General features: G+C 46.1%; 1 protein-coding gene across 2 annotated transcripts in view; it reads right to left on the bottom strand.

Annotated features, from left to right (window-relative positions):
* Positions 1 to 22,326, bottom strand: part of KIAA1671 (KIAA1671 ortholog) — a 73,930-nt gene extending 51,604 nt beyond the window's left edge. The window contains exons 1-2 of one of the 2 annotated variants that reach the window (XM_051633695.1): positions 22,182 to 22,326; positions 443 to 578 (exon numbers count right to left, since the gene is read on the bottom strand). The gene's annotated coding sequence lies outside the window, so the exon portion shown is untranslated. The remainder of the gene's footprint in view (positions 1 to 442; positions 579 to 22,181) is intronic. The other variant, XM_051633696.1, reaches the window with a different exon arrangement.
* Positions 22,327 to 22,638: the final 312 nt, after the last annotated feature.

Below are 22,638 nucleotides of genomic sequence, written 5' to 3'. Positions count from 1 at the left end.
CTCAGATTAAGGTGCCTTTTAGAGGTGCTGGTTTCAGAGTGTATCACGCAATGAAAGACACACTGTTCCTCCTCCTCTAAAAAACCAGCAAGAAACACCATTATTCATTGATTAGGCCTAATGATCAAAGAATAAATCACAAAACCTACAAGAGCATCTGCACAGTCCTGAGTTCCCATTGGCTGAGTAAGTTTAAAGAGTTTGAGAGATTTCAAGCAAATAATTAATTTTTTGAAGCAGACATCTCAACGTTGACACACAAACACTAACTCCTTTTTAGAATATAAATAGCCGGCCAGATGCATCATGTACTTTCAAACTCACAAAACCATCCAGATTGGTGTGCCTGAAAGGGCTCTTTGTTATCTGTTAGCCAATTACAATTAAGCTGTGCAACTAAATACACGTTCTACACATCTCCCAAAGCTTTCCTACCACTTACCATCATCTGCATTTTCTGCTGCAACCAATGCATACCACCTGGTTCTCTTCCCATAGTGAAAACAAGCTCTTGGTTGCCAAGATCACATTAAGAAGAGGGTGACAGGATCACTTCAGCAGCACTGACCAGACCTCTCCTGCAAATCAACAACGAGTGCTCAGATACAAGCATGGCACCTACCCAGATCTACACAGGTAATAAATACCACATGAGACAAAAATCCTGAGCATTTTAAGGAAAAAAAAAAGCTGGCTCCCATTTGGAAGTATGAAGTCACCTGATTGAACTGTGTAAAGCAAAAAAATGTTTATTTTTCAGACAGTTATTAAAGAATCAACAAGAAATTATCACCTAAAGCCTGAAAGGAATAGGGTCAGTAACTTGGTCAGCACAATGAACAGACCAAATTTGAACACAGTTGAAGCCCCATCTCCAGGAGAACTGTTTGCGTATTCAAGTGTTGTCCATCACTGGTTAAACACCAAGCTCTTTACTCCTGTAATCTCAATTACTGTCATTTACTTTCTATTGTAAATCCCCTCTCTGTGGCAGCCCTGTGTGAAGTGCTACCTGAGAAGCTGACCTTCAAAGGGCTGATTTTCAATCAAAATATGACTTTGACCATGACAAAGCAGTTTTGCCAATATCTTGCCAAAGGCAGGAGGTTGGCTGGGGCTTTAGTCACATTCTTACTGCAGAGATGAGGGAAAATGAGTAGCAATTAAAATTTCAGCAACAAGAAGTAACCTGAATATCTCCTAAGTATAAAAACTTTGTAGTAGATGCAGGGGGCTATAGAAGGTTAGGTTAATTTATTTTTTTTCCTTTAAAAGCTGTCAAACTCTTAATTTTTAGGAAATTCATACTGTACTTCACAGTCCTTCACTTGGGGGCTCAATTTTGTGTTGCCACCCCCTTGTCTACTTCTGGGCTGGCTTTGAGTCTTTGGTGTGTATTTACCCTACAAATTACACTTCTCTGTGGATTCTGTGGAATATGAAACCCCCTGCATGGGAATATTCCAGGAAAAAATGAAACATCAGAGGATTGCCTTCCTGCATCTGCAGTGGTTCTTTCACCTTCAGCTCACCCTGAACACCCTGCCACCCCACAGGCACCACAGAGATTCATTTTTGCCCCTTGTTTGTGCCCTCCCAGGCAGGCTGATGAACTCCCTTCACCTTGCCCATTCTCTTTCATCTTCCAATCCACCTGAAATTCTCTCTCCACTACTTAACATGCTACACTAGTCCCCTTCTGGTCCACGACCTCTCCTTTCCGAAACCATCACTAACCCGAACAGCCTCTCAGAACCAACCTGTCCCTTCCACACTCTCACAGACCTTTCCTCCCTCTCCCTCTCCTTATTCTAAGAAGCCCCATAAAAATCTGATTAAAATGCTCTCACATTCCAAGGTTGTGAAGGTTTTGTGAATCACAGAATGGTCAGGGTTGGAAGGGACCACTGCTCTACCATCATCTATCCACCTGGTTATGTCCTCATAAAAGGCTGCCAGGTTGGTCAAACATGACTTCCCCTTGGTAAAACCATGTTGACTGCTCCTAATGACCCTCTTATCCTTGATATACCTAGAGACAGTACCAAGGTAAGTTGCTTCATCACTTTTCCAGGGGTGGAGGTGAGGCTGACCCATCTACAGTTACCCAGGTCCCCCTTCTTGCCCTTTTTGCAGAGTGCTTAGACTGCAGAAGTAAAACAGAGCCATGCCCACAGGAGCTACCACAAAGCAAAACATGAACAGCACACATCTTGCACTACTTGCAAAGGTGTTTGCTCCTAATGTTCTGTAGTTCTTTTCCTCTGGAAAAGACTGGAAGGAGACACAGAGCTTCTGAAATGGAAGAAAACTTGCTCCTCAACAGAACGTGAGGCGGAGAGCATCCAACACAGGACATGATCCTTGCTAACAGCCCACAGATCATTTCTCCAGCCAACATTCCTAAACCACAGTTTATCCATTCTGATGATGTTTGATCCCAGTTTTATTACAACACTTCAGCTCTACAGGATCCCATTTTTTCCTACACAGTTCAGCAAAGTCAGTTTCAGGTTTTAAACTCTCCCAGCTCAGATGTCCTACAAGAGAGACACGGAGCAAACCAGACTAGTATTCAAAAAAGGAGGACAAGAGTATTTGGGGGGAAAAAAAATATCACCCTACTTTTGAAATTATAAAGCTCCTGGAACTTCAGAAAGCTGTACATCCTGTTACCCATGCCATGTACAGCACCCACTGGGTATTGTGCCTTGGTTTTGAAATGCACACTTGGTTTAGACAAAAGTGTTTCCCTCTGATAAAACACCACCTGCTCAAACTGGCAATGGACAAAATCTGGAGTATTTAAAAATATCAACTGCAAACTGAATTGCATGACAATTTTGAGTGCTATTTAGTGCTACTACTGCAACTGTACTATAAGAACTGTAAATCCACCACTGCCCCTGCCCGCGCAGGGGGTTTGATCTAGATGATATTTAAGGTCTCTTCCAACCTAAACCATTCCGACTCTGTGATTCCCCTGAGCTGCCCCTGCTCCGGAGCAGCTGCCCAGCAGCCAGTGCTGCCAGCCCATCCTCTCCATGTCCCCAGTGGCCCAGCAGAGCAGCCAAGCCCTGCTGTCACCCTTCCCAGGAACTGCTGCCCTGCTGCTCCCTCAGCTTTGCTCCCCTGGGCTGTCCTGGGCCACATTCTGCCTGCACAAACACAGCACAAATGGCCCTGAAAAACCTTCTGAAATTCTTTCTGCTTTGAATGACAAGAAAGGCACGTGAAAGCCTGTCTCCTCCCCCATTGCTCTTCTTCCTCAGCTTCAAAACAAGAACCATTGCAACTGGGACCCTTCCTGGGCCAAGCTGAACCCCGATGGGGTGTCAGAGACACGCGCCAACACCGCTCCCGGCTCAGGCTCCAGCCCTCTGTGCTTCCCGAGGTGTTGTTGGATTTTTAATTGAACAATCTATGTTACGAAGAACACTAACACTGCCCATCAGAGATCAGAGTGGATTGTTCACAGTTGTGAGTTTTGTAAAAAAAATCACCCAGGAAGGGCTTCACCCAAAACACACCCTTTCTAGTCAGCGTTTGCCTGTCCTGCCTTGCCCACCAGCAACACAGAACTATTATTTACATCAGTGGTAATTCCTTTAAGCCTATTAGGACAACAGGAGCAGCAGCCTGCAGATAATTTTTCCACCATGAATCACGTGATTATTGCCACCTTCCTCGCTCACAAATAAAAACAGTTTAAATGGTACAAAGCAAAATAACCTATATTCTGTCCTTGAACCTCACAGCAGATAAACAAGCCCATCTGCCTTCTGTAAGGATGGAAAGCACAAACATTCTGCAGAGGAAGTCTGAAAAGAGAGAAAGAAAGAAACAAAACCAAAACACCTAAACTGAAAAATCTAGTTTATAAACAAGAAACCAACCCCCAAGCCTGACTCCAGGAGTCAACACCCGGGCCTGCTCATCCTGAGAATACTCCAGTAGAAAACTACCGAAGAAACACCAGGTTTTCCTTCTCTAGGCACAACTTTACCAGCAAATCTGCTACTAACATAAAACAAATAAAATACTTCTCTGGTGTGTAACTACAGAAAGATCTGTATAACCAATACAATATAATTTGTATAACTCCACCTCTTAGCAGCTCTGCCAGTGACCACACACCCATCCCTGCTGCAGGCTCCCACTGGCACAGCAAGCCATGGGAAACAAAAGCAATCCCCAGATCTGCCACACAGACACAGGACAACTCAGGACGTGTTTCATCCTTTCTACAAAAGGCTCCCCCCACTGTCTTAAATGTTTCAATCTTTAAAAAAAGCCTTTTTTTTCCCCTTCCTGTCCTCCCTGACCACATACTGGCATCAGGCTGCAGCAGCTCAGGTCAGTTACCCCAAGCAATCATCCTGCTGCTGCTTCCTACAACACTGGGAGAGCTGCTGAGAGGATCTGCTCTGCTAATTCTTATTTAATCCAATCACTTCCTGTGCACGTATGAAGAAAAGCAGAACTTGCCCACATGTGTGACTACTGTCAAGAATGTAAGACTCACTAGAGCACAATCAAAATAACACGAAGCGGGGGGGGGGGGAAACTCCCACTTTTCTGGAACATTTATAACTAAATCGTGCAACTAATTCAGTAAAAAAAAGGCTATTTCTATTCTTGGATTTAAGCCTGAGTCACATTATTAGAAATGGCATCCATCAACTGTATTTAAGAGGACACACAGGGTCTCCCAGGAAGGAAGACAGACCAGAATACTGTCACACTGCCTCTAATTTTTATAAATATCCCTGGACAAATTTACTCACAGAGAGGTAATCAAATTCATTTAAATTATCGTTTCCCAGATTCACAGTGAGAAGTTCAGTAGAACATGGCACTTGTTCTGCTTCTCAATAATCAAAACTAACAGGTTGAGAACTAAAAATACATACTCCAAATCCCACAAGGCAGGTGCCTTATGACCTGCAAAGCCCTGTAGATCTTTCATATTAGTATCTCAAAGCACTGCAAAATTTAAAATACTCTTTTTCCACTCCCCATCTGCAAGGCTACTTGAAGCCTCTGGGGTTTTTTAAACAAGGAGAAAGTACTGTTTTTTTGGATATTCTAGTCCAGTCCCACCACAAGGATGGAACACTCCACTGTGACATTTTCTCCCGCTGCAGGGAAAGATCAGTGTTTTGTTAAATAAAGTGCCCATCCTATAAATAGCAGCATTTACAAGCACTTGTAAATCTCTAATTGCTGTTGCCAGTACAATTGCATAACTATCATCACTTGTTAGAGCTTCACGGAGACCTAGGCACTCAGTAAAGAACAGAAATATTTTCCAGCTGCCCTGTTAATTGTGCTGGCATCTCAGCACTCAAAGGAAAACTTTACACCTTACGCTTTATGGCCCATTATTTTAATAATTTAAATATTCTAACCCACGTGGCAAGGTAGGATAGCTAAATGGGTAACAGATTGTAAAGCACCACAAGCAGCAGCTTCAGTAACTCAAACTGTCCCCACAGAGGCAATAACACTGATAGGGAACCAAAGATCTGATGTTCAATAGACTGGCGTGTCCATGTAGTGGCCAACATCAATCAAAGATGGCATCCTTGATTTGACAGGACAGCCAAGCGATTGAGAAAAGCACTCAGGAAAATACATCCATTTATGTTAAAATAGGATTCAGCACCAAAGCACAAGTGTCTGCAACGGAGCCGGGCGCAGCGGGACGGCAGGGGAGCCAACCTCCAAACCTCCTTGAACTTGAGAGACAAGGATGGGTCTGGAGGGAATGAGCTGTGGAAAAAACAAAAATAAAATTATATGGAATTGCCTGCTTCTGCAGCTGTCAGTCCTACGGAGTTTCCATAACAATGTTTGTGTGTCATGTATAAAAGCAACCAAACAGGATTAACCTACAAAAACCAGAGGTACCGCCAGCGACAGCGCCCGCCTGCCCAGCAGCCTGTCTGCACTCTGCTCGGGAAGAACAGGCTCTTCCTAGAGCACAGTTCCAGAATTTCACCCTTTAAAAATGTCCAGTTTGATTCTGGATTTCCAGTCTGCTTCTTCTGTTTCTCTCCCCCCCCCACAGCACCAATGGACACATCACCCACCCCCTCCAACAGAGCGCTCTTCTCCCCTGCAGCACCCAAGAGTCTTACAGGAAGCATCCATGATTCTTCCCAGCAAAGACAGATCCCTCCAGACATCAGCTGTGATCATACTTCCTTCCCCCTTCCAGGCCACCACAGTTATTACCAATTACCCACTTTCAGGGTTTTCAGCTCTGAAAAGATCTCAAAAAATTTCTGCACTCTGAATTTTGGGGAAATTACAACTGTTCTACAGGCAATTAAGGGCAACTACTTCCCCGTCAAGATACACTTTGCTATAACCAGACTCTTGGCTAGGGTTTTTCCTCTTCCTACATAATTACCAGTGTGTTCTCCTCAAGAGAGCGATCCACCAAGAGCACAGAGGCCAAAAGAGCACGTTAGGCATTTCCTCTGACCTGTACAACTACCTCCTTACATCTCATTCTTCCATAATTTCATTCTCCACAACCCTTTCATTGACAGTTTCAGTGTAAACTCTTTTCCCTTCCAAGTTTCACAGAGGGTCTGATTTGTTTACACCCAGCTAGAACAAACCTTAACCAAAGAAAAAATGCTTTGTAAGTTGGTGAATCATCATTTTTGGTACCAGATGCTGTGCACCCTTGCCCTCCTGAATGAGTCATCTTTTCTTTCCAGCTAGCATTCCACATGAGAGATTCCACCTGGCTCACTAGTGGGTGGGTATTTTCAGAAAGTCCTAATTTTTTTTTCAGCAGTTGAAATCAAGGACAAAAGCAAAATCTTGATTTCTGCCAAGAGAGGATGATATTCAGCAGGAACACCACCAATTACTGGATCAGGCTGAAGTGTGTTTGTGCAGGTCAGTATTTCCAACAGGCCTCAAAGTGCTGTTTTGTTTGTTTATCTCATCAAACATTTGCCTTTGTGGTCAGCTTCCACTCCGTAAGATTCTTTTAGGTTTCATCCTCCTAAGTGTGTTTCAGCCACAAACAAGGCGTGCAAATAACTTCCCCCCATTATGTGCAGTTTGGAGTGAAACAAGCATTCCAGAAACAACTACACTGCATGCCAGATAAAATATTAATGGTCAGGTTTAGCTACAAGCAAGAAAAATTGCCTGTGGAATTGAAGCAATGAAGAAGTAGTCAAGCTAAGGATCTTTCAGGAAGATGTTTTCAGGTCAAACTTCCACCTGCAGTTCCCAAAGGTCAAGAGGGTCACATCCCAACACACAACCCAGAGTGGATACTTCAATTTGCAACCTGGCAAATTTCTCCTCCTAGCTTTTCAGAACCATTGTAAAACTTCCCCCTGGTTCATTTGTAGGAACAACACAGTCTTGCTGCAGGAAGCTTGGCCTGATTTTTAACAGTATTTAAAATAAACTTTGATTAGAATAAGGTTTTTTGCACAGATTCTAAAGGAGCAGAGTTAACTCCCTGGCTGTGTATTTTTCATGCTCCTACACTGCACATCACGAATACAATTCAATTAATCACATGCCAACCTATTTATACCTCCTTGGAGTGCATGGTCTCCATGACCTTGCTTTCAAAGAGGTGAAATTTGGTTCATTATTGTTCCAGAAATACACCGAGTAGCTGGTGATCCCTCTGACCTCCAGCAGGCAGCACTTTGGCACAAGCCCTTCTCCCCAGAGCCCACGCAGGTGAGGCAGGGCTGTGACTCCTCTGGAGGCTCCAGCTTTGGATGTGAACGCTCTGATTTGGCAGGCACACCATGGAGGTGGCTGAAGGAGATGGATGAGCCAGGGGATGGATAAGCCAGCTGTCTGCAGCACAGAGAAACACAGGGCTGAAAGCCCCTTTGGCATCCTCCCAGTTGATGCTCCCCTCCAGAATGCCATGTCCCATACTGTGTTTCAGCAGCAAAAGGAGCTCAGAGCCCACCCACACCTGAAAATATTTGCTGTAATTGTGCACCCTCCTCATCCCCTTGGCAGCAAGGGGAGACAAAGGACAACTGTCTCCAATCTCAGCACACAGATACCACCCCTGGGTTTTCTGTTTGGCTCCCTGCACTTGCTGCCTTCAGAGCTACCAGCTGCTGCAAAGGCTTGACAGGCAGTGACACCATCACTGGGACAGCTTCCTCCCACAGCACGGACACCGACACCGAGCTATTTACTTCATGGAGCAACTGGGAAGTTGAAATACCTCTCAGAAAATCCCCGCAGTAAAACTCCTCGCTAGGCTTGCCAGCCAGTTTGGAAACAAGCAAAGCTCATGAGAACTGCCCAGGGTGCAACACTCACCCCTCACGAGCAGGGAGCTGTTGTGACCTGAGCTGCCACGCAAGGCCAAGCAGCGAGAGGAACAGATCTGTGGGCTTTAGTTTATTAAAAAAAAAAAAAACCCACATACTTGTTACAAAAACAGGCAAGTGCCTTCACAGAAGTACTGCTTGCAAGCAAGGGCTCTGAAACCTTCAGAAATAACCCTGCACCCAGGGATCGGAGGGAATAAGCATTTCATACAAACTGGGCTGCTGAAGGTCACTATATCACAGAAATAGCACGAAGTGAGAAGACATTTCCTGCTTGCCTCTATGCACAGCAGGTGCTTTTGTGTCAGAAGGGACTGTAAGAAAGGGCAAAGCCCATAATCCTCTGATCTTCCTCTTCAAATTCTAACAGGATTTCCAGCGCTGGAAAACATATTTGTGGCCTGGCACAGCAAACTACCTTGAGAACGTATTACCCGCTCCGGCTCTTCTGTGACTGACTTGGAGCCTCCAGTACTAATTTGTAAATGCTGGGCCTTTTATACATTTGTCTGCTGAAAAAGGCATTAAGGTATTGTCATATGGAGAAGAGAACAAAATAGTCTCATCAAGACTTGTAGAAAACCAGAGGCTACTGGCTTTGAAGCAGTCCCTTCAGCAGGAGGAGAAGGAGATCCCTTCAGCAGTTTAACCACCTGAATGAAACCTGAACCCTTAAAACAGAGGACAAAGGAAACAGTGTGATGGGGTAGAAGATCAAAAAGAACAATGGCAGATTTAAAATTATATGTATTTATGTACATGTGCAATTATACATATTTATGCACCTGAGCAAAGCTAAACTGCATGGTTTCCACCAGGAAGACAGCTTCCCTCCTGGTTAAGTGCTCAGGATCTGTCCTCACCATGAAGGCTCAAGCCAGCTCTCAGGCACTACAGAGCTGCTGACAACAAATATGAAAGAGCAAATACCAGCTGACCTTGGGAAGATGTCTTTGGGGAAAGCACAGTTTGCTCGTGGGGCAGAGCAGGGCCAGACCTGCCAGGCAGTGGGGAGAACATCATCCCTCCACACAAGGCAGAGCTGCAGAGACCCACGTGCAGCCCCAGCCCTGCACGCACCCAGGGCTGTGGGGTGACCAACATCCTGATTTGAGGTCTAAGCACTAGGATTCCCTTGCTTCTGCAAAAAAAGGGGGCTTACACTCTATTAGTTTGGCACCTGTCCTTGTCTGGAAGGACAGATTCTGGAGCTGCAGCATCACTAGCAACAAGACTGGGTGACAGAAAGCACGTGCCACCTGCAGACAAAACACTTAGAGCCAAGATGCTGCAGTAGGTTTTCTGCTTCTGAGCTTTCACCTGGCTGAAAGGAAATTTAATATTGCACATTCTTGTAATGAATGTTTATGTTCTACTTCAGCACTTGAGCTGTACCATTTGATGCCCTCACTGCCTGATTTTCCACTTGCTTTCTTAGAGAAATCACATCCTAAGAAGACCTGTGTTGAGAGCTTTGGATTTTCCTGCTAACAACAGATTATTTTTTTCAATGTAGACAGCCAAGATTGTCTCATAGCAATTTCCCCATTCAGCCTGCATTCTACCTCTCAAATATTTGCATTAGTCATGGCAGAAGCATGTAGTCTATCTTGGTCAACAACAACTACACTCAAGTCCAGAACACTTGTTCCAAGCACTGCTCTAGAAATGAACTGCAGCATCATGGGTGAAAGCCACCCTGCCCCGGCCCTGCTCTACACTGGGGGTGAGACCAGATGATTCCCAGGAACAGATGATTCTGTTCCATGAACAAATGAACCATTTCTAAGCCGGCCCCTCTATGTTGCTGCAACCTTTGTCTTAAAGATCAAGCTTGCCACAAGGCTGCACCACAGCAGCTATCTGAAGTGGACACTAAAGGTATCTCACTGTTACAGTTGGGAAAAACAAACCCTATGACAACAGGCAGCCAGAGCCAGCAGTATTAAACCCCACAGCTCCATCTCTCCTTGGCCCATTCCCATGCCAGGGCAGGCAGGTGGTCCCAAAGAGCTGTTTCCAGAGACACCACCAGCAGGGATGCTGCACCACAACAGCACAGAGCTTTGCTGCTCCAAGACAGCCCAGAACTACCACAGGTAACAACCAAGGTGCTGGGTACAAACACTAAAGACAAAAAAGCCCTAGGCACTAACTAGTAAATGTTACCCACCAACATTCCTAACACTTAGCAGTGCCTGGAGAGGGGGAAGCCCCCCTGCCCAGAGCCCCGGGTCCGCAGGGCAGGGCTGCTGGCACTGCCAGCACAAACCCAGCCTGGCTGACAATCCTTCTTTTGTGCACCAGCAGCAGCACAGCCCGACACGTCTCTCTCAGACCTGTGAGCACAGAGGAGTTTTTATCACTGATGCTTTTTTGCTGCATGGTCCCCATAACCCAAAAAGTACTTAAGGCAAAATGGAAGGAATAGTAGAATTGAAATTGGCCTTGGGTTTACATGTCACTGGCATCAACTCCAGGGGAGATTTTCCAGTGCACTCAGCAAGGACCAGACCACGTTGAAGACCCAAGTCCAGCACCAGTCCTGGAAGGCCAACCCCAGACAGCAGGGACAGCAGCAACCTGGGCTGCTTCACCCAGCACCAGGGATGATGCAGGGCAGGTTAGCAGATAAAAGCCTTTCTTGGCCCAACCTCTTGCTCCTATAGCAGCAGTTGAAATGCTTTACTTAAAAGATGACCCCATTTTGAACAAGCCAATTATTAACCATCTTCAGTCAGATTAATTTAACTCGTTGTGCCTTTCAGCATACAGATGGAGCCATTAAAACTCATTAAAATTCTAATGCACACGACTATCTGATTCACAATTTCCACTCACGTACCATAAACACTGAAAAAAATACTAGACCACTGAGAAATGGGTGGATCTGTTTTGAGTCAAATAAAATATTGTTATAAAAGCAAAACTCTTGGTAGTATTTATCATTCTCTGGGCCAAAAACTCTTGTCATTCTCTACTACACAAAACAGTTACAGACTTGGAAATCTTTTTGCCCCTCAGGTTGTTAATAAATTCGAAGCAGCTCTTTGATCTCTTCCTTGTAACCTAAAAGCTTTGGGTAGGATACGTTACTGCTCCTGTCAGGCACCAATAATCTGCCCCAGGGTCCATACCCATAAAAAAAAGCTGCTATGTCAAGAATGTTTTGTGTACCAGAGGAGCCACTGCTGCTACCTTGATGACCGGGCTCCCATTTTATCTCCAGTGGTCACATCTGGCTTTTCACATGTGCAGGACATAGTCTAAGCCTTTACCCCTTCCCCAGTGGAAATACCTATTTCAGAAACACTGGCTGGTTTTCTAATTTGTAGGTATGTTTCTGATACCCACCAGCAGCTTATTGTTAGCAGTGGTCTACAAAGGACTTTCCTCTTCCCTCAGAAGTGGTCTGAATTGAACAGAGCATCAGAGAGATCTGTAGGACAATGAGGAACCAAAGCAGGGGCACCACATTTCTTCCCAGTTATGAACAAAAGCACCTTTATGCCAAGAACTCTGACAGCAAAAAGCAGGAATGAAAGCTCACTGAGGTCTTCTCCACCCAGACCCAAGGACTCAGGAAGGAACACCCACGTGCCAGGCCAGGCAGCTCCTCCAGACCAGGTCCCTCTGACCACACTCACCCCAGTGTTACAGCAGCCTCAGCACCTGATCTAAATTCCACAGGGAGTATCCAAAGTAGGGATTTTAATAGCATTTTGGTAAGCTGAGAATGGTCTCACAGTGAACTTCGAAACATTTTCCAAAGTTATTACAAAGAAGGCTCCTTTGACTGAAATCTGATCCGAAACAAAACCAGAAAACCCAGGTTCTCCCAGGTCCCCATCTCTGCCCATTCCTGTCCCCAGAAAGACACACAGCAAAGCATGATCCTGGCTCTGGCTTCACTGTCAATACTGCTGGATGCCTCTGGACAGCACAAGACACGTTCACCAACTTCAAGAGGTGCAGCAGGTCCTGCAGCTCCTGAGGAATCTGCTGAGCTGACTCTCACTGGCCTTTTTTTGTTGCAGATCCACAAGTTCAAACAGAAACTCAATGAAAACAGCAGGGTATCTGACACTGGACACAGAAGCTCTGCAGGAAGAATCCCATCTGAATCAAACCATTTACAGAACAGGAGCCAGGCCAATCCCAGGAGCTGAATGTTAAGGCCAAATACATCTTCAGCTTCCTCAAATCAGTGGCAAACATGATAAGTGCAATCAGAAGTCCACAAATCCCAGCATCTCTCTTGAGACAGCAGCCAGTGGAGGATGCTTCAGAAATTGCACAAGCACAGAATACAATTTCTTTTCCATTTCCAGTGTTCTACAGTTCAGCAACTTGACGAGCCACCAGAAGACCAGCTGCCTGATCCAGTGAAGAAGACTGGGTGATATTTTCCTTTTGCTTCATCACTACAAACCCACAAGCACACCACAGACAAAAGATGCATCTGAACCACGGGACACAAACTCTGCCAGGAATCACACTGATCAACCCCAGCTCTCCTTCCCAAAAGTTCTCAGATTCAAGAGCTTAAAATCAGGGTGAGTGACAGATCACAGGATGGCAGAAGAGGTCAGCCAGCCCCAAACCTCCCAGCCTTCAGGTGATGCGTGGCTGTTTGTTTTGCAGCAAAACAATGAACCCTACAGATGGTGATGCCTAATAAAAGCCAGTCCAACTTATTATAAACACTGTCATGCACGTTGGTTTAAAGCCAATATTAGTTAAACAGTTAAAACAACCTTCTGTTAATTATTTAGTTTAAAACATACACTCATACACCAACAAGTTTTTCACTCCAGCTTCCTCCCCAGACATAATCCAGAGCAGAACCCTTGGCTCTAGGCAATGGGACATTCTCTAGTTACTCTCTGAAGACAAGACCAGGTACTGACTCTCCCAGCTGGCTCAGCAGCTGCTATCTCTGGTCTCATACACATCAGAGAGCTCCACAACCAGAGCCCATCAAGAGCTGGCAGAGCCACCACACTCAAAGCAATGCCAGGGACTCAGACTCACCCCCGGGCAGGAGCAGCTGAGCATGGCCAGACAGCCAAGTGTCCAAGTGGCATCCTTTCCCTTCCAATATGTGCCGTGATCTGATTTAAAGCTCTCCAGATGCTAACCTGCCATCTGCTTCCCTACCTCCTTCTCCATACTCCTGGAGCTGTTCTCAGAATGCTGGGCTTAGGTGCTCCTCCCACATTCACTGGCTTTTTCCACACTTCCATCAGCAACTGGCTCCTGGTGGAACCAGTGCAATTAGCAGGATGCTGAGATGCACATCTCCAGAACAGAGTTGCCTCACAGTACTGGAAGAGCCAACATAAGCAGAAAATGGAGCAGGCCACAGTTTGTAAAGGTTTTAAAGCAGAAAGAACAACCCAGACTAGAGGAGCCCTGAGAAGGAGGCAGGCAGGAAGGCAGAGGTCACCCTTCCCTAAGATCTGGAGGGAAGGTTCCAACTGTCCCGAGGTACAATAACGCTTCTAATTCACACCGAGCATCAGCACCAAGTTCAGCCTCCCAGTGTTACTGGAGAGGCCTGATCAGAGCAATGTCATTTCTAGAGCTCAGCAGAACAGATGGCAAGATCTCTAACCTCAAAATAACCATTTTCAGCATCTCTAAAGGCAGCATTTTCAAAGTGTATTAAAGCTTTTACATTAAAAAAACAAACAAACAAAACCAAACAAACAACAACAACAACAAACCACCCTTAATGGACCTGAGGCTTTTGGAGACAATTTGGAAAATTACTGAGCCAAGCTTGAAGAAAAACCATCTTAGTCAACCATATACCTACAGCACAAAAAAACTGGCTTAAAATTAACTGCTTTTTACCTTGTGTGCAACAGTCCAACATCAACAACCATGGTGCTCTGGGTGATGATGACATTACATGTATAACACCCACGACTTGGACGCATCACAAATAATCTCTAAAGATACTACACACCCTGGTTAGGAAACAATACGAACACACATTCCTAGTATTCAAGACCAAATATGAGATAAAAGGGTTAGTACTGTTGGCAAGAGGAGTCAGTAACAGGGCTTGAGTTCCACACCTGCTGCAACACACACAGTCAGGTCAGTTCTGCACACACTTAAACAATTAATTCACTCCTCTCAGCCACCAGTCTGCCCTAGCCTTTTATCCCACTACCAAGTGCCTCAGGAGAGGAAAAGATGTACTTCACCTTAAACAAGGTTCCAGCCTTCCCATCGTGGTCTCATTTCCCCAGATTTCATCTTCATGCAGGAGCACCAGCAGGACAGTGACACTATTTCACCAAGTACTTCACGTGAAGAACTCGACTCAGACCCAGGTCTGCAGACACGTTTCTTGCATGCGGTTACAACACAGTGTGCAAGAAAACTTCTCCCTGTCCAAACCAAGCCTGTGCACTCCAAGCCCAGAGCAGAGGCTGTGCTGGAATCTGCAAGCTCTGCAGAAGCAAAAGGAAGCGCAATTCCAATATGTTTAACAACTGAATTAACATAATGCTCACCACGCAGAAACCAGCTCCCCTGACCTTCTTGAAATGCTGATCTGTAGCTATTGATGAGTCTTTCCCATTGTACTGTGATGCAACTGTATTAAGGAAAGAGCCAAGAAAACATCTCTCACCCTGTCCAGTTCAGTGAGAACAGGTCAGACACGCAGAAGCCTCCCCTGCAGCCTCCCGCTCCCACGGACCAGTAATGGGCACCTCCATCCCACTGGGCAAAACTGCATTTCAGAGAGCGAGGAAAGACCTGATGTTGTACCAGAAACTCTGCTGAAACCAAATCCATTAATTTAATCCCCCCTTCACAAGCAGTAACCAGAGAGCTGCAGTGATTTATTTAAATAAATATAAACATTCATTCTGCGAGGAACATGAAACTGAACATTATGGTAACTGGTAAGAATGATGAGAGACATCAACTCAAACCTGTTTTAGAAGTACTTAATATTCTGTCCATAAATCAAGGTATCTGTTTTCTTGGACATAATTTCCTGTAGGCTTAAACATGGGGAAAAAACACCCTACATGATTTGTACACGTGTACTGCAAGAGTGGGATGATATTTAGCTAAGTCTGCAAACATCATGGTGCTTAAAGCATTCTCAGGACAGATGATACCAAGATCTGACATTTACTAGTGCCAGTACAGTGAGAGCACTGTTTGACAGCAACTAATAAAAATGACATTTCTTGTAAGGTCTCTAAGTAAAGGAAGGAGGCAGCTGAGCTGCACAACTTCAGCATAAACGCCTGGTTTAGAAGGATCTGGGCTCACTTTGTTCAATGAAGAATTCTGAGTGTTCTCATGAAACAAACATCAAACACAATTATGGTGGCCAAAAATTCCAGCTCTGTTTAAAATGTATCATGTCTTTGCTGGGCCCAATGCTGTCGCTGCAGATGAGGCAGCTTTGTCCATGGAAAGCCTTGTATGGTTGAACTTGCTTGCAGCAGATAAACATCCCTCTTAAATTTTGGCACAACTCAGTCCCTACCGAGAGTCACTGATACTAGAAGCAGCAGCCAAGCTCCAGCCAAGCTGAAGTCTGAGCTCATTAAGAGAACGCAATAAAGACAATCAAACTTTCCATTCTTAGGTATGTCTTTCAATTTCTCATCAACACTGTAAAATAATAATCCTCCTAGCTTTACAACAGTAGGAATAACAAGGTTTAGAACTTTGCATTTATGAATACCATTTGTAGGAGGGCACACAAAGCATGCATTTAACCCATGCTGGGACCAGCAAGAACAGCCACTAGGAAAATATAAACAGAAGGGGCTGATGTGCATGGCAGCAACATTGTTTGTATCAGCAAAGGGAGGACAAATATTTGCAAATTTTTCCCTGCATTTCACCAAAACCCTGGCAGCTTTTTACCATTAGAAACTACGAAGAGTAAAATTGTTTCTAATGAGGAACAGAAAGCTAACAACACAAGGCATTAGCATCTTCACCTCTTTCCCAGCGTGCCAAAGCTGCCTGGATTGGATCTGAAGAGCAAAAGGCAGTCCAGTCCTTTCTCTCCCCTGTTTGCCACCCCTCTCTCTGCTCCACAGCCCGGGAAGTGGGTCAGAGCCCAGCGCTGGAGATCACGGCCCTGGGCTCTGGGTCAGCCTCCCCAGCCCCAGCCAAGGGGGAGTCTGACCTGGAAAAGAGGAAAAAAAAGGAAAAAATAATAATAATAAAAAAGGACTTGGATCTCCTGCCAGCCCGCATTAAAGCCTGTGCTAATTCTGTAAAATAAGACAAGTAGAACAGGCAGCCCCGCTGAGCCCCGGGGGTGCTGCGGACAGACGTGCACTCCAGCAGAGCTTGCTGAGCACACATGCACGCTTTGTCCCTCCAACTGAAACCCTGCCGAAGGTCTGGTTATCTTTTTTCTACTTGTTACAGCAGGCTAATGACCATCCTGACTCATAATTACTACAATAGTAAGAAGCTTTCCGTTCTCACACGGCTGCAAGTCCAACACTTATCTTCTTTCAGGCATGCAGCAGCTTTAGTAGAGCCCAAACCTGAAAGTTTTGGCACTTAATTCTGATAAGAACTTCTAATGAACAGCCCTGTAAGCGGCTTTAAAGGAGCCCAGATACCTCCAGCCCCCCCTCCCCGCAGTGTTTGAGTGTGTGTTCATAGGACATGACTCAAAACAAAACCAAGCAATGCTGGGGATAATAACCCTCTGTAGTCCTCAGGCTGCTCCAATTGCATCACTCCAATCACACGAGCCTAAGAAAAAATTCATTTCCTCTCCTCAAGCATGTTTTGTAGAGATGAAGAGTACAAAAAGAAAATTCGGCTCCCATTGTTTCAACATCTTTGTGTTTAGAACTGAGAAAGTGTCTATTAACAATCTCCTATTTATATAGATGCATTAAAAATCTCCCCAGTTGGAAGAGCTGCCTGAAGGCTTTCCTGCCTGCAAAGTTCCAGCACTGCACATTCACATTCCCAGAACAAAACAAACACATGGGAAGCATGAAAATAAGCCACCTTGATTTGAGAAAATAATCTAAAGATCAAGCTGTTTCTGGAAATATACTTCTTTTAAGAAACTCGATTATTTAAGCCTCAGCCTGAGGAAAACCATCACCCAGCAGACCTACATATCCCTTTCTGATCAGATGTTCAGGTCATACTGGCACAAACTGACAATCAGCCATGAGAAGGAAAAAAAAAAAAGGGAAGTATTACTAATGTATTTTAACCAATAGCAGCAAAAAGAACAGTCATCATACCCAATTGACTGTGCTCTCAAAACTCAATGCCCAGATTTCCCTAAGGATTTGTTCCTCCTGTAACTTAACAGAACCTAAGATAAGGAACATCCACTGAGCACAAAACTGCTTCCCCCACAGAAGCCCAGCAAAGGCCATCAGTAACTGACTTGCTGTGAGTTTGATTTGTTTTGGTTTTACTTTATGTTTTTCCAAGCATTACCAGAACCCAGCTTCAAAAGAAAGGCCTGAGAGTTCAGAGAAAAGCTGATGTATGTCCTTCAAACTTACTAATGGCCAATCCAGGGAAAAAACAGAGGCAACAGAGGCAACAGAGGCAACTTTTTTAACCTCTTCCAACCCAGCAAGCAGAGCATCTCCTCAGCATCCTGACAGCCAGGTCTCACTGCCAGCACATGCATAGGCAGCCAACATCCAAGGCCTGGACATTTGGAGAAGTCTGTGCAGGTGCACCTGGAGTTTATCAAGCATGGTGCTTTCTAGTTAAACTGTTCAATCCACCAGCTCTGTGGTCAATCCAAAGGCTGGCAAGATTAGGCTTCCCAACTAGCTTGCTGTGGAGGGAATGGGACAGCTCTCCTGACACTGTTGTTCCAGGCTCTCTGGCTGCAAGCTCAAGACAACCAGGTGGTGGTTTGCACCGCAAAGGCAGTTACTACTGCAACCAGGGAGTCTTCCTTTAAAGAAATTTCTGAGGCAAAACTAAGACACCTGTGGCTTTTTCCATGTGTTGTCTTTGGGCAATTCCTACATACAAACCCCTAAACACACCTAAAACGTTGCAACATTCCCAGGTTCTAGTCACCCTGGTGCATCAGACACAAAGAAGTGATACAGCCTGTGCTCACAGCATCACTGCAAGCTGCACGCCTGGGCTTGCAGGATTAAGTAGTTTCCTCCAGTCTCACTCTTAGAAGCAGCCCACTGAGCACAGCATGATCTCCCACTCCATGAATGTCTTGAACAGATACAGGATTTCCTCCCCAGAGCTGCTGCTACTTAAGAATGGAACAAGGAGCCCCAGAAGGCTGTGCCTGTGTTAAGAAATAAATTAATAACATAAATTAGCAGAAAAGCTAAGGCATTTAATACCTCCCTACAACCAGCAGCATCGTGTAAATTTACTGAGCTATGAAAGACTTCCCACTGCCATTATCCATATCCTCATACAGGAAAACATCCTGTAAGAAAAAGCTGCTTGAAAATAAGAAAAGAGCAGTGACATTACATGTAAGTGGATACAGAACATTCAAAACTTGCATGAAGATATACATGCACATACACACCCCCTTTTACTAGTCACATTTTAAGGAACTACACCGCACACAACTCAGCACGACCAACCCATTTACCAAAGGAAACATCCCCTGGCCAGTAAGCAGCTCCAAGTTATCAATTTCTGCGAAATACCAATTTGAGAAAACATACTAACCTAGGAGTTCTGTCTGATAATATATGGAAAACCTACCAGAAAAGAGAAAGTTCCAAGACCAAAGATCAAACTAATCCCAAGGAAAGGACCAGGCAGCCACCACAGCAACACCAAGGAGAGAGGGCTCGTTTGTCACTTGACAGTAACTGAGCACGTGGGAACGAGAAGGGAGGTGACAGGACTGGTTTCAGAATTATCTAGTAGCCAGAGATACGGGAGCACAGAATGGAGCAGAGTCCAGGACAACACCCAAGCGAAATCACAGAGCCATGCAAAGAACCCCAGGAGGTGGAATACCCCAGCTCTCCATCTGCCTTCCACCTGAGAACTGCTGCTCAGGACTTGCTTCCTTCACAGGAGGTCTAAATTTTACATTTAGGCCATAGACCAGAAATCCTTAAGAGTCTGAAATGCTTTGTTTCAATAAAACCTATTTTCAAGTCATAACTGATTGGGTTTTTTTTCCCTTTGGGAGAAATCAGGCATCCAGGAAGCACACTGCTCCTGCCAGAGGAGCCAGCAGACACACACGGGGCTCAATTAGACAACAGTGCTGCACATGCTTGGAAGTTATTAAAAAACCCCAAACAACAAACACAATCATCACTACACACAGCTCTCAGTATGGCAAGGATCAAAGGTAATAAATTTTTTTAATCATCAGACATTAAAATTTTCCTAATACCTCGGCAAGTAGTCAGCCAAAGAGCCATGGAGAGGAGGAAGGGAGATGGGTGCTCAGGTACCCTGCCCTTTCTCCCCAGCCACAGAGAAGCAGCCTCCAGAACTGCTGCGTGAGCACAAACCTGGGGGACATTCCCATCAGTTACCACCATGTATAAAACGAGACGGCTACAATGACAAGCCTAAGTCAGCTAGAAAACACTCTTAGGCTTGGAATTCTTCTAGGGACTTCCCATACTATGGGACTCTGGAGTCACTGCTCTATTTTGTATATATTGGAAAAGAAACAGTTTAGAAACAGTTTAGAGCATTGTCTGAAAGAGAACAGACTAAAGTTTACAAGTGTATTTTCAACAGACTAAAGTTTACAAGCATATTTTCAACAGACTATACACCCATCAAAAGTGAATCACAGGCTGCATCTTCTATTTAAACAGGATTCCTACCTCTTCCATTATTCTAAAGTAGACAGGCTTCACAGATTCACCTGCTAATAAATATCCTTGAGTATTTTGTCAGAAAAGGGCACAGCATACAGTGAAGAAAATCCTACCCCCCCCAAAAAAAAAAAAGTTTCTAAACTCCTGAAGCTTATTTTTTTCCAAAAAAAATCTTTATCTTTACCTGGATTAAGCTGCCAGGCAAATTCATTAGCATTTCTGCCACACATTGTCTGTTTCCCTACCACACCCTAAAAATGTCACAGAAAACCAAAGAAAACCAGTATTTTCATGTGGTTGTTTAAAAGATGCAAAGCTTTGTAATTTATGGAAGAGAGACAAAGAAAAGAAAATACCAACAGCCTTCAGTTCTGGCAAAAAAACTATCTCTGAAGCAGCTAAACAACTTCACAGTTACCCTGGAAACATAGTTTATCTCCTCAGTGCACCATGAAAATCGCCTGCGATTACCATGCTGGAATAAAGCATCAGTTTGGACAAAATTTCAGCTGCTAGATGCTGCAGTTCCTTTATTGCAGTCCCAGTGTTTTATCATGAGCAACACTTGAAGCTGAATGACACTAGTGAACTCTGCAGAGCCAAACCTGCAGGTACAAGGGAAGGTTACGGTGTCTCACCACGGTGTGCAGCAGCCCTGCCATCTGCCAAGTGTGATTTCCCTTAATCCCATTCCTCACACACAAATCAAAATCACAGGGATTACGCCACAGAAATAGAAGTCAAGTCAATACCTGAATCCACAAGATTAATCTTTTGCCTTCGGACGGGAAATAGGTAAGAAAAGTAAGAACCCTGAAGACAGACTGAGGAAGGCAAAGCTCCTTCACACACCAACTCTCAGGAAATAAAGTGCTTTCACAGATTAGCTTCACCCTTTCACAGCCCTGCTTCTGCTCCCTCCCAAAACAAAGTGCAGGACTCCAGGGAAATGGGAAGTGACCTCCACGGGATCTTTTGGACCAGTTATTTCCACCCCTACAATGAACTCCACACCCCTCATTCCACACTTAAATCACTTCCACCGGGAGCGAGGAAGAAAAACGGACAAATGAGTTGCATAACAGCAGAGGGCAACACCAATCTGCCCACCCAAACCTTCAGACGTGCTTCTAAAATAAAAACATAGGCACACGCAGGGGCTGATAACGCCGACAAGCAAAGGTCTGTGGATCCACAGTGCAAAAGAACCAGCACCGGCCAGTTAACCTGCCTCTTCACTAACTCTAGAGAGCAGATATATTCCTTAAATCCAAGGCATGAGAGGCACATACCGGACTGCAGAACACTCGGGTCCCTTCTGGATCCTGCTGTTAACCCCGGAGTGCTCGGCACGGCTGGGCACTCCTCGGGAGGGGGAGCAGCTTTATTTGCGGGTTTCAGAGCGCCAAGCACATTCCCATCGCTGAGCCGGCGGGGAGCAGAGAATTGCAGCGCTTACAAAAGTCATCTTGGATTACAAAATAAGGCTCTCATCTGCAGGGCTCGCCAGCAGAACGTTATACCCATGGGCCATCAAAAGCACCACCAAACTACCTAGAACCGCACAGAAACTAAGAGCACGAAAGGTTGGGGGGGTTTTTCCCCCTTTTCCTTCCTTTTTTTTTTTTTCTTCTTTTCCTCTCTTCAACTCGGAACACAAACACCAGGACCCAACTTCTCGCCCTTGGCTCTGACGCAGTGAAAAACAAGCAGCGAGCAGATCCGTCACGACCCCCGAACCTGGGCGAGTTTGCCCCCAGGACCCTCGTGTGTCCCGTTCCCCCTTCCGGCGGTCCCGGGAGCAGCGCGGGCAGCACCGCGGGTCCCTCCCGCCCCCGGGCAGGCTCCGAGGGCGCAGCCGCCCCGCTGGAAGGGAAAGGGGGCACCCGGGGCAGCTCTCCCCGCACGGTGAGGGGACCGGACCCACCCGGTGCCCCACGGGGACCGGGCCCGCCTTTGTCCAGCCGCCACCCCCCACTCCTCAGCGGAGCCCACCGCCGGGACTTACCCTGCCGGGGCACCGGCTCGTCCCTGCCAGGAACGGGAGCGGGACGGCGCTGGCTCCGCCGCCAACGGGGAAGTTAGTAACTTAAGTTTGAGGACGGCGGAGCCCAGCGGCCTGCCCGGTGGAGGTGATCAGCGACCGGGCACGACCGGACACCCCCACCCGGAGGCGGGGCGGGGATGGGGCGGAGCGGGGGCCGCCCTCTCCGCTCTCCCCCGGGGCGAGGGGCTGCCGGGGGCAGCCGGAGGGCTGCGGAAGGGTGGGGTAGGGTCGGGTGGGGAAGGCTGCCGGGGGCGCCCCGCCCCGCTCCCGGTGCTGCCGCGTCCGGCGGGGCGGGCCCGGCCCTTGGTCCCGGCGCCAGGAGCCGCCGGCGGCGGCGGCGCGCGCGCGCAGCCCGGCCCGGCGGGAAGCGCCTCTGTTGCCATGGCGACCGCGCGGCCCCGCCGGAATGGCCGCTCGG

Source organism: Apus apus, chromosome 16, assembly GCF_020740795.1.
Source record: "Apus apus isolate bApuApu2 chromosome 16, bApuApu2.pri.cur, whole genome shotgun sequence".
NCBI classification, from domain to species: domain Eukaryota; kingdom Metazoa; phylum Chordata; class Aves; order Apodiformes; family Apodidae; genus Apus; species Apus apus.
Note: the sequence above shows the minus strand (reverse complement) of the source record. Positions and strands in the feature narration are given on the sequence as shown.